The sequence below is a fragment of the Pogona vitticeps genome, chromosome 2 (genome assembly GCF_051106095.1).
Source record: "Pogona vitticeps strain Pit_001003342236 chromosome 2, PviZW2.1, whole genome shotgun sequence".
NCBI classification, from domain to species: domain Eukaryota; kingdom Metazoa; phylum Chordata; class Lepidosauria; order Squamata; family Agamidae; genus Pogona; species Pogona vitticeps.
In genome coordinates this window covers 82,745,112-82,762,745 of record NC_135784.1, presented here as the reverse complement: position 1 = coordinate 82,762,745, position 17,634 = coordinate 82,745,112, and the positions used below count along the sequence as shown (strand labels likewise).

Below are 17,634 nucleotides of genomic sequence, written 5' to 3'. Positions count from 1 at the left end.
TTGTACAATTTCTAGTGTGTGCACAAAGCAATTAACTTTTTTATTTTTGCCAGTTCAGGGTATTTTACCTTCAATTTCTTTCTAATCCAATTTTGTGCTTGGGCAACTATGATTTAATTAGCAAGTGAAATATATTATGCAATGAAAAACCATTGACCAACTCATATGGATGGATGGAACAATGCATCTATTTTGACAGTAATATTCTGGGCAAGGTATACTGACAGATGATGTAAATAATACATGAAATCACATTCACTTTAAGAACGTTTATTTTCCCTCATAAACCAGCACTAGTGGTTTCCATTATTCTATGTTTCCAGAAATATTTCTTAATATGTGGTAATATTTAGAGCTGCTGTATCACTACTACTTTGGGCGACCGGAATTAAATATTTAAATTGTGTTCTGGTTCTTCCCGCAATAGGAATTTGTCCTACTGACATGGTCAGGGCTTGAAAAATTTTAGAATGTCTCACCCACCAGACAGTCAAAAAAATTTCACCAGTCAGCATGACCGGCTTTGCGATTTATGTTTAAACTTAAATTTACATTTAAACTAGGCACTTTCTACATAACAATGCACATAAAACCAAAATAAATATACCCTCAGACTTGGGTTAGGGACGTGGTGGCGCTGTGGGCTAAACCGCAGAAGCCTGTGCTGCAGGGTCAGAAGATCCGGCAGTCATAAGATCGAATCCACGCAACGGAATGAGCACCCGTCGCTTGTCCCAGCTCCCGCCAACCTAGCGGTTCGAAAGCATGCAAATGCAAGTAGATAAATAGGGACCACCTCGGTGGGAAGGTAAACAGCGTTCCGTGTCTAAATCACACTGGCCATATGACCACGGAAAAATTGTCTTCGGACAAAACGCTGGCTCTATGGCTTGAAGAGCGGGATGAGCGCCGCCCCTAGAGTCGGACACGACTGGACAAAAATTGTCAAGGGGAACCTTTACCTTTTACAGACTTGGGTTGCTTTATTACCTGTGTGCCTGTGGGGTAATGAGCATGTATTTTGAATGCCTTTCTTTTGAATGTCTCCAGCAAAAATAAAACTGAAAGCAAAAGCACCCGGCCTCTTAAGGAGCCAGGTCGTTCGGTTGAAATTGGGAGCAGGGAACCTCCATATTCTCCAGCATAGGACTACTCTACATTGTCCTGCAGAGCTATATCTCTATGTGCCGTTCGAACTCTCTTCTCATGAAAATAGGGCTGTTTTTCCTTTTGCAATGGGAAGAGGAAAGGGAGGACTGCAGGATGAGAGAGTGAGAGAGAGAGAGAGGGAGAGGGAGAGGGAGAGGGAGAGAGAGAGAGAGAGAAGGACTGAGAATAAGGAGGCAAGGAGGGAGGGAGGGAGGGAGCTGTGGCTTGTCAAGCAGCGTTTTTTCACTCGCACAGACAAGTGGATTTTTCAAGCCCGGGACATGGTTCTGGCAGGTTGCAACTCACCTGATAATTTTCTGATAATTTTACAAAGTTATTGTTCAAAGTCCACTGATCTTGACACAATTGAATGTGGTCTACCTAAAAACTGCAATATGCATTCTACATATAATTCAGATTGAGATTTTGACCCCTGAACAGCAATTCCTTTGAACTAATAGATTGCAGTGGTTCAAGCATCATACCAAACAGAGGAGGTGAAAGGGAGGAGCTATGCTTCTTAAAACACTGAAGGAGGAGTTATTAGCCCCTTGGCTGTTACCATGTCTTGGAATGCTAACACAAGGTTTTGATTTAATTTCATAATGTTATTGGTTAGGCCCATCTTCACCAAAGCATGGTGTAAAATGCACCCCCCATCCAATGCCTTCGCCATTTTCAGAGATAACCCATCTCTCCTTTGTGGTATAATGTCGAACAAAATTGCTGAACTGTGCTGGACGAATCATCACAGGAGACATGACTCCAAGCAAGCTGCAAAACTGTGGAGATTATTTTTGCATTCATATTAGTTTAGGACAGTGATGGCGAACCTACAGCACGTGTGCCACAGCTGGCACGCAGAGCCCTTTCTGCCGGCACGTGAGCCATAAATCGCTGGATCGCTACTTCCCCCCCCCCCCGGTACCCAAACCTGAGCAGGCAGCTGCGACCGCGGTGTTGGTGCCCGGACAGACGGTGGGTCAGGATCGGGAGCAGCCGGTGCTGGCGGCGGATCTGGAGTGGGGTCTCGAGCCACCTCCATGCCCGGGATTCCCCCTTTCACTGCCACTTCCAGTTCCGCCGTCCCCTGGTTTTTGTTTTTGTTTTTTTTTTCCCCCCCTCAGTTTGGGCACGCGAGCTCAAAAAGGTTTGCCACCACTGGTTTAGGAGAATGGCCTGTACCTATTGCACTGAAGGAGATCCTGGTTTCAAAGTTAGAAATACCATAATCCCTACCTATGGAATGAAAGGAAAGCAGACTTAATCTCTACCTGATATCTTGTTGAAAAGTCTGCACAATTGTATGTACCCTGAATTTTGAAGCACAAGGCAGAATTTTCTTGCCTGGTAAGTGGTCCAAAGTTACATTAATTCTCTCCAACAAATTTTGTGGGATGCACTAAATTGTAATGCACACTGATGTAGGAATGAAGTAGATTGTCAGTGTTTAGTCTCTAAATATTCAGAAGATATTGCTCAGAGTCAAGTTATAAACTGAACATGATCAACATTCCCTCTAATGTTCCACCAGCACTAAGTGGAAACTCCGGCCCCCATGTGCAAACTTCTGGCTGCGACTGGACTCAAATGAGTGGCAACACTAACTGTAGGTGCACAGCACCAATACAGTGCTGTGCAGCTGCACAGCTTAGAGGGACCATTGAATATGATATATGCGTTTTCAGAGTCTAAATTCAGAATGGTGAGATTCAGACTTCTCTGTGGAAGAAAAACTACTCTCATTGTGTTTTTGAGTAGGCTGTAGTAGAGATCTCTGCCACTGAATTCTCCCTTGGTCATGTTTAATCTTATACCAGAAAATAAATTTCTTATAGAAAGACTGCATTACCATGGAATTTTTTTAGGTAGCAAAGTTCTCATTACCTCTTTTAATAGAGGAGCCCAAGTGCTTAACATGCCAGGAAATTTATTGTATGAAGTCCCTGTCAGACTGTCTGAAAGACAAATATCACTAAAACTAAGCTTCCCACCCACGAGATGCCATATGAGACTACCTGCAATCAAGCATAAAAGGTAGTAATCACTTCTTGTGAGTAACTGGAAGGAAGAAAAGAACAGGCAGACTTGGAATACTAACATAAATAGAAAAGAGAAAATTAAGAAACGTACAAGAGGAGACAAAACCATTAACACTCACAATGTTTTGCATGGGTCAGCTGCCTGCAATTTGCTTTTATTCAGCCTCTCTGAACTGGGGAGAATTCGCTTTTTTAAAAAGTTCTATGACAAATTGATTCATTTGAAATGCTGTGTTGGAAAAGAGCTTTACATATACCACGGGCTGACAAAAGAACCAGTAAGTGGGTTCCAGATAGAATCAAACAAGAACGTTCACTGAAAACAAAAATTACTAAATTGAGGCTATCATGTTTTTGCACACTGTGAGAATAAGACTATTTGGAAAATACGTTAATAATGATAAATTGAGACCTTCCTCATGAACAGGCAGAGAATTCTAAAAATGTGATTATAAGCATATCCTAACACATCAGCCAAAACAGTAAAGCTCCTTACTAGCTGCTATAATTCATGAGTGAAGTCATAAATGTTTAAGTTCAAGTCTCCCCTCAGCAGCAAAAAAAGGATTGCACAGTCCTGGAAAACAGCAAGCAGCACGAAACTGTGTCTATAGATTTCTACAGTCAGGTTCTCAAATTTATTTGGAGTCAGCCTCAAACTTATTTGGAGTCAAATTTATTTGGAGTCACTTGCAAGCCCAAGTGAAATATGTTCTATACTATGGAGCATGCCATATACAGTACTGTAGTTAATTGCAAGTGGACTCCACTGCAGAATGCATCTTTCGATGCTGTTGCTTTCAGATCCCAGCACACCTAAATGAGGCAAAAGGAAACATTTCCCAGCAGAAAGAATAAAGCTCCATGGTTCCACAGAAGAGAAACAGGTCTTTCCAGAACAATGGTTCCCCAACCTTGGTTCCCCAGGCGTTCCTGGACTAAAACTCCCAGAAACCATCACCACAAACTAGGCTGGCCAGGATTTCTGGGAGTTGCAGTTCAAGAACATCTGGGGACTGTTCTGGCCTAAAGATGCAGGAAAGAATCAGGCAGATGGAAAGTGACCTTGGTCACATCTTAGCTGCCCTAGACACTGAAAAATGGTGGCTTGCTTGTCCTGTCTGAGGTGATAATCGAAGCATTTTTGTTTAGGCAAAAAATTTGCCCTTTAAAACGTACAACAGTATCTTTGGGGAAGTCTTGTTACCAAAAAAAATTCATTTACACTGTAAAAAGCTTACAAGCCTTTGCCCTTTTCAGCAGCTCTTCTTTAACTTGAAGGAAGAGCATACAAGACCATGCAGCTCTCAGTGGTGTGTTTTGAGCTGGCAAATTCAAGGCCTTGTTCAGAAACCCTTCCAAAGCTATAATGTCTCTGCCTGTTTTTTCACCCCAACCAGGGGTCTGTCAGCTTAGTCACATGACTTTTTAACTGCTGTGCTGAATGGGCTTTAGCAACAGCTTCAGTAGCTCAATACCCCAATGCAAGATTTTAAATCCACCATCTTTGACCACAAAAGAGACTTCCTCATGACCAGAAGAAAAGCGTAAAGGCAGTATATTTTAAAACAAAGAGACTGCATTCCATAAAAGAAGAACCAACTTGTACAGCCAAGGAAAACTTGCTGCTTTTTTGACAACATCGTGTCAGTGGGTAGAACTGGTGCCTGTAACACAATAGACAGTAATCCAGGAGAGGAGGTGTTCCAGACACTATCCAGGGCATTGTGTCAACTTTGAAGATGAAGCCAGCTGGCCTGCTATTGGGGACCAGCTCTGAGCTACAGCTGCTACGGCCCTTTCAAGGAGAGAAATTCTCCCTAATCGTGGTTTGATATGCCAATGGCAATCTCTTCCAGAGCCAGGGAGTCACCAGATGCTCCCCCAGACATCCTGCTGTTAAATCGACTGGTATACAAAGTAAGATACATCCAGAGTGCCCAATAATGAATTTAATTCAATTTCTCATGTCATTACCTGGATTTTATTTCCCCTGCTTTGCCAGTCAGTTTATATTAGATAAAGAAACAGTGCTAATCTACTTGCTAGCATCCCCCCCCCCAAAAAAAAACATGAGAAACATTTGTCAATCTAGGCTACCACACATCGGCACATGGTAATGAAGGAATCAGACATATTTGGCTACTGTTTTTAAGGACTAGATCATTTTGGGAGTAAAATACCAGAGCAGTTAAACTTTAGCCACAGCATTAGGTCCACACTCCAATGTGTGCACTATAAAAATATCAGTACAAGCTGCAAAGATATATACAGGAAAATAATTATTGTGATGAAGTACATTCCTGTATGCATCCAACATTAACAGTGCACATTGAACAGCAGCACATGTTGGGTTTATCCCAAGACAGAGGACATCAAGAATACTGGGCACAAAAGACACTTATGATACACAACAAAAGAGGATCCTTGCTCTGCTTAAAGATGGTGTATCCTTATCACTCACACACTACAGTTAAGCAAACAGGAGCCCCTCCCTTTACTTATTATTTATTTCTTTCAAGGCATAGAACACTGTCAGTACTAAACGGTTTAGGACCTTGATACTTGGCGGAACGCCTACTCCCACCAAGATCTACCCGTGTCACTCGTGCGAACCAGGAGGTGATGCTGAGGAGCCTAACGCCGAGGGAGGTCTGGAAGGAAAAGACAAGAAAACGGGCCTTCTCGGCAGTGGCTCCTCGCCTCTGGAACAATTTACCTCCTGAGATTCGTGGGTCTCCCTCGCTGGGTATCTTTAAGAATCATCTAAAGACATGGATGTTTCGGCAGGCCTTTCCACCACATACCTCCTGATCCCCTCCTTCCTCTTCTTCTGTTTTTGTTTTGCTTCCCGAGTAATGTAATATAGCACTTTTATCATTTAGAATTGTTTATTTGTATTTGTATTTTTATTGTATTGTTTTTCGTTGTTAGCAGCCTAGAGTGGTCCTCACAGACCAGATAGGCGAGGTACAAATTAAATAAATAAATAATAATAATAATACTTATGGGTGTGTGCTCAAAACAAATGTATTAATTACAAACCAACTTCAACACATGAATATTTTTGTCAGTACAATGAAGTAGCAGCAAACAGATGAATCATATGAGCTGAAACAAAAAAAGATGGATTGTAGCCAGGGATCCCTTCTGTTTCAAAAAGTGTTTGGTCAGGAAATTCCAAAAACACCACAAAAGTACCAGCTCTCGTCACTGGCCCTCCTAGGATGGAACTGAAGCTAGCATGATGCAAGACAACTATAATACTGCATTTCTCCTCTATGCTATGCCTTTGAAACAAAATGTAATTGAAGTAACATCATAACCTGGTTTTGGTCAAAAGCTCTACACTGTTACATCTGGATTCTTCAAACTGTCAGCTTTAGTGTCTTATGACATTTTACAGGTCAAAGATATAAATATAGCAATGACATTAATTGTTCTAACATTCTACAGATTAAAGCAAGGAAACCTCAATAGATAGGCTACATTAATTGCTTTCCCAAGTGTGTTCCTTTCAAACATAGCTTATATATGTTTTAGCAAGATAGCTATGTTCTCCTTTGGACTCCAGCAAAGGTGTCATACCTGAAACCTGTTCAAACATGAGAGTTTCCAAACAACAACGTCTAGTTCAAACAAGCAGTACAAGAGTCTCATCATCAGACATGACTGCCTATTTGTTTCCAGGTGCTAGAGCCTTGTTCTTCATTCATGGGTGGCCAAGCAAGAAGATAATCAGAAAGAAAGAACACAAAGACATAGAAATGTTAAACAACTGCAGTGCTATTTTAGAAGAGAAATACACCCATAACACAGTAAATCTGTACAAGACAGAAGAACACTGTCTTGATACAGATCATCTGGGCACAAGTCAAAGTGACCAACAACTCTTCTGAAGGAAACTATTTCCAGATCTCTGTCTCATTCTGGAAATCATAGGCCTGGCCTTTTAGACAAGATTTTTAGATAGTACTGTAGTTTTACTCTTCTGCTGGGAAACTAAAAGTAGGAACAAAAATAATGGAACCAAGGGCATGACGGCTGCATCCAGAAACCACCAGAAATGCTAACTCTTGACTCTTGACTCACTTCTGAAGTTGTTTACACATCTAGTTTTATTTTTTAATTCCATTCATACTGTGAAATCAACTTAGTTTGGTTCCAGCACTTTTTTAAAAAAAACTTATCCAGACTGTAAGAGGAGATTGGCTGCCCCAGCAACAGTGGACATCACAACCAGCCTGAAACCTGCTAAGCACATTTTACAAATAGATAAGAAAGCCAAATATTTATTGCCATTATTAAGTTTAAAAAGCCAACAATTCCAAACAAAATGCCTGGACCGTGAAATCTGCCTGTTCACATATGGGGAGACCTCTCATTATGGATACGGAATGCTACTCCTCACAACTAGCTTTAGGTTATCTGCACTCTCCATACTTTTACAAGCTACAGTCATACTTCACAGACTATAGCAAAGCTTTTGACAGCAAAGGTATTGTGTTCTAAAAGAAATGGGTGTGCCTCAAGACTTGATTGTTCTGACAGGTAACCTATATCATAGAGAAGAAGCTACTCTTAGGAAAGAATTATTGAAATCCTACTGGTGGATCTGCACATTAGCAAGCAACATTAGTGATTAAATTAAAGTAGATTAAATTAAAGCCTCCTATGCCCTCCCCTCAGGTTCCAAGACACCATAGGGATTTCCTTTGAACTGGCAAAGCCTTTGCAAGTCCTGAAATGGGGGTGTGTGTGTGTGTTAGTCTTTAATATCCAAAAACTGTTGCTGCTAGTCTCACCTATCTGCTTGATCTATAATCAGAATACATTCTACAGAAAGATGGATTAGATTCAGAGGAAGGAGGAATGATGCAAGAAACATAAATAATTAAGATATGCCAATTAATACCACATGAGTGGCAGAAAGTACCATGACTTGAAATGATTCCTGATGATGGGGAAGTAAGTAAGTACAAAAGCAGGTCCAGAGCTGAACATTAAGAAGACAAAAATCATCACTACATAATTTTAATGTTGACAATGAAGAAACTGAAACTGAAACTGGGATATTCATAGTTAATGAATATGAATAACCCTGGCCCAGGAGTCCCTGATCCCCAGGCCCACCTTCCAGAATCGAGGTCACGGCGCAACGTGCAGGGCTGGCATCCTCTTGGCGTGCCAATCTGCAACGAAACATGGATGCTACGGCTCTGCCTTCCTGCTCTTCTGGCCACTCCAGCCAGGGGGGAGGAGGATGAGTCTCCCGGCTCAGCTGCCGAGAGGCCAGAAGAGCAGGAAGGCAGAGCACCAGCAGCAGCTGAGCTTTGTTGCAGATTGGCACACCAAGCAGAACTGCAGCCCTGCACACTGCACCATGACCCATAAGTGGATGGGTTGATTTTCAGAGAGGGTCTGAGGATCAGGGACACTTGAGCCAGGGATATTTGCATTTGTTAACAAACACAAATATCCCATCTCTACTTGACACTAGAATCAGGGCTGCTTTGAATTATCTAATTAGCACCAATGGGGTCTTAGCTCCTAAGCATTGTAACTGAAAGAACAAGAGTGGTCTTCTATGGCCCCCAAAATTTGCCTCTTGTGACCCCACAGACCACCTTTGATGTAAAATACATTCTAGAAACAATTTCTGACATTTTTATTTCACTGTCATAAAATTCATGTTGAACTAACAGGTATCTTAGAAGTTATTACTTGTCCTTACAGGACTTCAGACTCTTTTGTTGTTGATGAAAGAATAACATTATTGGGTGCTTTAAAACATGACCAATGGGATTTCAATCACTTTCTCCTTTCTTAAATACATGATATAGAGAATGCAGAACATTGAGCTTTCTTAGTTTCAAAGTTAGGGACAAAACTTCAGATTGTGATAAATTATAAGCTGAAAGGCTTCAGTTCTTTCAACGTGGAAGCTGTGATTACATGCCTGTTTATTGTGCAAAGGAAGAGCCTTTCTAAGCGCTGATTGAATTACTGAATTTAGCTTGCCTAAATAATATTTCATTCGTCATGTAGGAAATTAGCTATATAATTATGTTGATATTGTAATTACCTAGTCAATAGCAAAGCTGCTTCCCAAACAACATTCAAATTAAACTCTCCCAATATTTGAAGTTTGCCACTGGCAATGACAAAGGCAGGGAATGCTTCTAACGAGAATCCTGCTGGGACCACACCACATTTCTCATCAGCCGTGTGTTGGGAGGCTGGTGCTCTCTTCTCCTCAGACTGATTACTGAGCCACTGCCTAAAATTCGGCATTATTCATCTGAATACCTTGACACTGCTCCCACAGTGCTCAGTGGAAGAAATGAACTGCAATAGGAGAAATTTACTAAGCACACATTCCTACATTCTTGATTTCTAGATATACATCTCCTTTCAGGAACAACAAGTCCCCATAGCACATTTAGTTACAACAGCATCATTCTGCAGAAGTATTTTTGAATTTGAAAAAACAACAACAGTTAATTTAAAATGTTATTCAGGCATATTTTTGCCTGTAATTTCTATGATGAGCAAAATATGCTAAGTGAGAGATAACTTAGTGGCTGGCAACAGGATAGAGAAGATGAATGTACACATGACAGTTCTTTTGAGTTATAATTCACGTTTTCTTTACTTGAGACAGAAAAATTACAGACACTATGAAGAATGTCTACCACTTGAAAAACAACACCTAGTACAAGGAACAGTTGGGAGAACTCAAAAGCCTGCATGCTAATATGCAATTATCATAGATTCTAATGAAGGTATTGGCTGCATGTGGAGTTTGAGTTTTGTTTTGTTCTTATGGACAAAATCAGCCAGCTTTTTGATGATGATGATGATGATGATGATGATGATGATGATGATGATGATGATGATGATGATGATGATGATGATGATGATGATGATGATGATGATGTGACATCAAGTCGATTCAGAGTTATGGTGACCTCTTTGAAGGCTTTCTAGGGAGAGTAATGGTTTACTACTCCCTTCTTCTGGAGGGTGCCTTGGGACTGTGCAGCTTGCCCAAGGCCACACAGGCTGGCTTTACTCACAGGAGGGACACTGGGGGAATCAAACTCCCAACCTCTGCCTCTGCAGCCCGATACCTAAACCACTGAGCTCTCCAACCAGCTACAGGATTGTAAATCACTGTACCCAGTGTGGTTGATATCACTTCTTGGCTCCCTCCCTCCTGAAAACAGTGAACAGCTGTATGTGAAGTGACATGCCGTTTGGAAGTGTTACAGGGACAGCAGGTAAATCGTGTAGGAAATTTCTATTATGGGGACAGATGGTGTCAGCAATAGAGAACAGTCAGGATCTTTCTAGCAAGTAAGACATAAATAGAATAAAATACCACTGTCACAAATGGGTTTTTAATTGATCCCCCAGAGAGACAGAGGCACCAATTCTCTTTAAACAGACCATATGCCTTCCAAAAAGACACCATCTTAATTAGCCAGAACTCCTCCAAGCAAAAGACACTTTGCTAAAGCACAGTTTATATCAGAGAGATGTTGCTCCAATAGCTACAGACTCTTCCTGTTTCCAGGGATTACCATTTTCTAGCCTTGCAGCAGTCCTCATACCCCATGTTAGAGTTGTCACGAGAAAAGAAAGGTTACTTACCTGTAACGATGGTTCTTCAAGTGGTCATTCTGTGAATTCACACAAAGGGTTAATACCAGCGCCAGCGTTGGGCCTCTCGGAACGTTTTCTAGCTGCAAGAGAAAAGTAACAATGTTTAGGACTACCCCTACTGCGCACGCCCAGCCTAACCGTCCCTCAGTTCCATTTGTCCGCCATAGGCCCTCGAGTCATAGAGATGCCAGTGACAGACAGACAGAGGGGAGGCCGGGCGGGATTGTGTGAATTCACAGAATGACCACTTGAAGAACCATCGTTACAGGTAAGTAACCTTTCTTTCTTCATCGTGGTCTTCTGTGAATGCACACAAAGGGTGATTAGCACGCTTACTAACCGGATGGTGGGCTGTCACTGAAGAGCCGATGCTAGCACTGCCCTCCCGAATTTGGTCTCCTCTTTTGCCCTCACGTCCAATCTGTAGTGGGTTATGAAGGTAGAGGCATTGGACCACGTAGCGGACCGGCAGATGTCGGGCAGGTCGACGCCACGAAGTAAGGCAGTGGATGAGGCAACAGCCCGGGTGGAATGGGCTTTAATTCCCTGTGGAGGATCTCTGTGGTTGAGCTCGTAGGCAAGGGCGATGGTAGATACGAGCCACCGAGAGAGCGTGGACGGCGAGGCCGGGCAGCCCTTCTTTGGGCCGAAGTAGCAAAGAAAGAGTCTGTTGGCCAGGCGAAAGTCCTTGGTCCTGGACACGTAAAAAGCTAAGGACCGTCGAACATCAAGCATGTGGAGCATGCGTTCAACATCAGTCGTCGGAGACGGAAACAAAGTTGGGAGAATAAGTGGCTGATTGACGTGGAAGTCGGAGACCACCTTGGGAAGAAAAGATACGTCCAGGTAAAGCATAACCTTGTCTTTAAAGAATTGAAGAAAAGGTTGGTCATGACGGAGAGCTGCCAGCTCGCTAGCTCGACGGGCAGAGGTGATAGCTACTAGGAATAGCGTTTTTAAAGAAAGCATCTTGAGGTCACAGGTAGCCATGGGTTCAAATGGGGCTCTGGATAGGGCGTGCAGAACCAAATGTAGGGACCACTGAGGGAGTGGAGGACGAACGGGAGGTCGGAGGTTAGAGAGACCCCTCAAAAACATCCTGACAGTGGGATGGGAGAAAAAACGGGAAGAGGGAGAAGCTCTGGGTTGGAAAAAGACAACCGCAGCCAGGTACACCTTGATAGTAGAGACAGACAGGTGGAAATCGAACAGGTAACGGAGATACTGCAGAAGTGTAGACAGAGACACAGGGGAAGAGGCGAGATCCCTCTGCTGGGTAAATTTCAGAAAGCTTTTCCACTTGTAGGCATACAAGCGAGACGTGGAGGGCTTGATGGCGTTGGTCAAGACCTCCTGAATTTCTGGACGATCCTCCACGCCGTCAGATGGAGCGTGTCGAGGTCGGGGTGAAGGACTTCGCCTGCTTCCTGGGTCAGTAGGTCCGGCCATATCGGAAGGGTTACTGAGTCCACAGCCATGCTGACTAGAGTGGGGAACCACACTTGGCGAGGCCAAAAGGGTGCGATGAAAATGGCCGGAGTCATTGAACGTCGGAGTTTGATCAAGGATCTCTGTATCAACGGGATCGGTGGAAACATGTACAAGAGACCCTGGTTCCATGGAATCATGAACGCGTCGCCGAGCGAGTGGCGACCGAGACCTGCCCGGGACGCATACCGGGAGCATTTGGCGTTGTGAGGGGATGCGAACACGTCCAGCACTGGGGTCCCCCATTGGCGGCAAAGGTCCTGGAAGACCAGAGGGTTTAACTCCCATTCGTGAGTCTGATAATGAAGCCTGCTCAGAGTGTCCGCCACTGTGTTGTCCTCCGTGGCTACATGGATGGCCACAGGGTAGATATGATGACGGTAACACCATTCCCAAAGGAGGATGGAGAGATACAGGAGTGAGTGAGAGCGGGTTCCTCCCTGCTTGTTGACATAGTGCATTGTGGTAGTGTTGTCCGTCACCAGCTGAACTCCGCGGCCGCGCAGGAGAGGAAGGAAGGACCTGAAGGCCTTGATAACCGCCAGCAGTTCCAGGTGATTGATGTGGAACATGGCTTCCTGTGGTGTCCAGAGGGCGTGAATGGTGCAACGCCCGCAGTGCGCCCCCCAGCCGGACGGACTGGCGTCCGTTGTAACCTGAACGGTGAGACGGAGTGGACGAAAAGGCCGGCCAACCGTGAGATGGGGTGTGTACATCCACCACTGGAGCTGTCTGGTAAGCTCTGGGGTGACACGAAGGCGTTTCCTCTGACTGTCCATCATAGGGTCGAAAAGGGTGAGGAACCATGATTGGAGCGACCGGAGTTTGAGGCGAGCGTGCGCTAGCGCCGGCGTTGTAGAAGACATCAGGCCGAGGAGGTGTTGGGCGTGATGGGCTGTCACCCGAGCACCGGGGAGAAATTTCCTGATGGCTCGTTGGATCTTGTGTATTCTCTCTGAGGGAAGAAAGACTCGACCCTTTACAGCGTCCAAACAGACTCCTATGTATTGAACTGTTTTGGAGGGAATGAGCCGAGACTTCTGTTTGTTGACAGTGAGACCGAGATTGGAGAGAAGATACAGGATGAACTTTGTGTCTTTCAGGGACTGCCTCCGCGAGGTGGAGACGACGAGCCAATCGTCCAGGTAAGGGTAAACGTGAATGCCCCTGAGACGAAGGTAAGCTGCCACCGGAGCCATGACCTTGGTGAAGGTCCGGGGAGCTGTGGACAGGCCGAATGGCAGGGCCTGGAATTCGTAGATTGTGTCCTGAAAGATGAACCGAAGAAACTTGCGGTGGTCGGGGTGGATAGTGACGTGAAAGTATGCGTCCTTGAGATCTATGAGGACGAACCAATTGTTGTTCTTCAGCAGGTGCATGATGGACTCTAAGGTGAGCATCCGAAAACGTCTGGGTCGCAGGTAAGTGTTTAGGAGTCTTAGATCGAGGATGGGCCTTATGCCTCCTCCGCTTTTTGAGACAGCGAAGTAGCGGGAGTAAAACCCGCATTGTATGTCGCGGGGTGGTACCGTAGAGATGGCATCTTTTTCCAAGAGAGATGATATTTCTTCCTCTAGCGAGGAGTCGAAGGGAGAATGAGTTATGAAACCTAGCGGAGGAGATCTTATAAACTCCAGCTGGTAACCGTGCTGAATAATTTTCAGAGCCCAAGTGTCGTTTGTGATGACAGACCAGTTGTGAAGAAACGGTTGAAGACGGGTGGTAGGTGGTGAATGGGTGAAAACGGGGGGCCGAAAGTCAAAGATACTGTTTTTGTTTCCTGCCAGGTGGCTTAAAGGGTTGGCGGCGATGGGGAGGACGAGGGCGGTATCCTTGATAGCCCTGGACAGAAGAAGAGGACTGGCCAGAGCGCTGCTGAGGTAGGTGCTTGTAAGGACGGTATTGTTGGGAAGATTGATACTGTCCATAAGATTTACGCCATTGAGGGCGTCGCTGTCTAGATTGAGACTGAACAGAATAGGATTTAGCAGTTCTCTTAGCCTTGTGAAGGTCCTCCAAATGGGAGTCGGTCTTTTCGTTGAACAGCCCGGTAGTGTCGAAGGCGAGGCTCTCAACCTTTGACTTGACGTCCTCCATTATGTCAGCAGAACGGAGCCAAGCGTGGCGCCGGATAGAGATGGCAGACATGAGGACTCTGGCAGAGATTTCTGCTGCATGTCTGATGGAAAGACGTTCATACTTGGATACCGTCTGAGCTTCCTCATAGGAATTAAGAAAAGCTTGCCGGGTGTCTTCAGGTATCATTTTCAACCCCGGCAAAAGCTTGAGCCACAATTGTTTGTGATAGGCTCCGAAAACAGTTTGATAATTTATGACTCGAAGTAGCAAGGTGACAAGGGAGTAGATTTTTCTGCCGATGAGTTCCAGCTTTTTACCCTCCTTGTCAACTGGGGTAACATGGGCTTTAGCCGAAGGCCTTGAACAACTTGTCTCAACAATGAGTGAGTTTGGAATGGGATGCTTGAGCAGAAAATGAGTGTCAGCCCCATGAATCTTGTAGAAGTGCTCTGTGCGACGAGGGACATTAGGTGTAGTCGCAGGCTGAGCCCAGAATTCCTTGATGGCCTCCATAACCACAGGCACAAAGGCTATACTGGGGGGAGCGGTACTGTCCTTCTTGATGTCCCCAAAGAACAAGTCCTCTCCGGGAGGCGAAGGGAGATTCAAGTCCAATTTGAGGGTCTTGGCAAGCCTGGACATCATCTGAGAGTAAGAAGAAAAATCCTCAGATGGAGAAGGGGCGTGAGTATCGCCAGTATCGGAAAGCACCAGATCACCCGGAGGTAAATCATGCGGTGGCAAGGGAGGGGGTTGTTCCTGGTCGGAGTCAGAAGACCGCTCCGTGGACACCTCATCTGGATCAGAGGAGAAGACATCCCTCTTCTTCTTTGGAGGGGGCTTCTCGATGCCGACCTGCGTTGTCGGGGGTCGAACTGGGACCACGGTTGGCGCCGAGGTGGAAGGGGCCGGTTGCGGTAGGGGGGCAACCGGTAACGCAGGAGGCTGGTCTCTGGGTCGAATAGCCCGGCGTCGGCGTCGAGGTCGGGTCGACTCCGAAGAAGAAGACACATATATGTACCGGATCTTTTTGCGGTACCGGTCTCGAGATGCGGATGTCGAAGACGAAGAAGGAGACCTCGAACGGTCGCGTCGACGTCGATGGTGCTTACGACGCTTAGGGCGGTCGGAATCCGCCGAACGGGAAGAAGATCGACGTCGATGCTTGCTACGACGTCGATGAGAACGGTGCTTCTTCTTAGAGCGTTTACGCTTAGAAGATTTCGAGTCCGAGCGATCGCCAGAGTCGGACTGAGTGGAAGCTCGATGCCTCTTCTTTGATCGTTTCCGTCGAGGAGACTTCGACCTCGAGCGGCCGGAAGAAGGGGACCGACTCGGGGAGCCATGCTTCTCCGTGCGAGAACGTTTGCCTCGAGGAGATTTCGACCTGGAACGCACAGGTGATCGAGGTATCTTCTCTCGAGGGGATCTCGAGTCCGAGTGTACGGACGAGATCGACACGGGAGGCGACCCCTGGCCCGCAGGAAAGGGGCTATGTGGGGCAGAAGCGAGGCCAGTAGTGACAGCGACTAACTGGCTCGGTGTCGGGGAAGACCTTCCCGAAGGCGGTATCACTTCAGTACGTCGAGAAGGAGGAGGAGCGGGTGCCTCGGACGAGGCCCCGAAGCGCCTCGACAACTCCTCAAGAATCGGTGATGGGATGGAACCCGAGCTCGGAGAAAGCGGGATGGAAGTCATTTTAAGCTGGGCGGCCGCCTTAGCTTTGGACGATTTCGACGGCTTAGCTTTCGGAGCCGGAGGCTCGGGGTTCGAAGCAGGAGCGGCCGATTTCGACGACGCGGATTTTTTCGACATTTTGGAGACTTTAGAGACGACTGACTGAACAGGAGCTGCTCGAGAAGTGGAAGCCATTTCCCCCTCCGAGGGCGCCGTGGAAGACAACGTTGACTCCCACAGATGAAGTTTAAGGCGCTGTTGGCGAGCTTTGAGAGCGGCCTTAGTGAAGGCTTTGCAGTGTGGGCAAGCTTTGGGATTGTGCGACTCGCCCAAACAATACAGGCAAGTATCGTGGCCGTCCTGATGAGGAATTTTGCGGTCGCACACCACACACCTGCTGAACGGCCCGGAAGGGGACATAGGGCAGTAAGGAAACCGAAACGACAAGTCCTAGGATAAGGCAGAGCAGTCCGAAATCAGTCCGAATAAAGCCAGAAAAACACACCGGGTCGTCAAGTTGAAGGGAAAAAACGCTAGGGTAGTCCGAGAGCGAAGCTAGGTCAAAAGCCAAAAAATCAGATATATCGCAGTAACGCAGCTAAGACGAGAGGCTCCAAACCGCTAGGCGGAAAAATGGAACTGAGGGACGGTTAGGCTGGGCGTGCGCAGTAGGGGTAGTCCTAAACATTGTTACTTTTCTCTTGCAGCTAGAAAACGTTCCGAGAGGCCCAACGCTGGCGCTGGTATTAACCCTTTGTGTGCATTCACAGAAGACCACGATGAAGAACAAAGTCTTACATTCAATGAACTGGTAAGGCTTTACAGTGTTCTGGTCAAACCAGCTTACAGTACATGGACTTGTTATGAGATTTAAAGTGAATCAGACTTTGTATGCAGGAAGAACAGGTTTTGAGACAAGGCCTCACCAGCATCTTGCCATAAACAGGCCCGTCTTCTCATCCTAGAAGTCCTTTTCTTTATGGAGGCTGAAATAAACAGCTGACTAGAAGTAATGGGTCAGTCACACATGTTGCCTATGTTTCTGCCCTGTCCATATATAAAGCAAGAAGTGGGGAGATCCGACTTTAGCACCTAACGAACGTAGATAAGTGAAGGGAACTGAACTCTCTTCCATCACATTTGCTTCTAGGTCGTGAGGGCGGGAGAAAAATGTATTTTCATTGTTTTGTTTTTGTACTTTAAATCTATAATCCCCACTTGGTAGAGGGAAAAATCCACAGCTTTAATGTACTTGCTTTCAGAATTTTTCCCTTGGTGCGTTAGGGTCAGAGGCAACAGTCTTGAATAGATGTTAACAATGCTCCCCCCGCTTGTCCCATTCTGTTCTTTCACTAACACCCACTGAAAGGTCCTTTCTGCTTTTCCTATGCATCTGCCTCTCCTTTGCAAACTTAACCAGCCCAAATCAAACAGGCAACTACAGCTCAGGCTCCTCTGACAGAGATACTGTTTGTTCTACGAGAAACAGCTTACAGCATCGGATGTTGAACACCAGCCTCCTGCATTTATT

The 17,634-nt window shown here is 45.6% G+C and overlaps 1 protein-coding gene across 1 annotated transcript in view; it reads right to left on the bottom strand.

Moving 5' to 3' along the window:
- The window catches only part of GNAI2 (G protein subunit alpha i2), a 159,268-nt gene that overhangs the window by 82,681 nt on the left and 58,953 nt on the right, over positions 1-17,634 (bottom strand). The window lies entirely within an intron of this gene.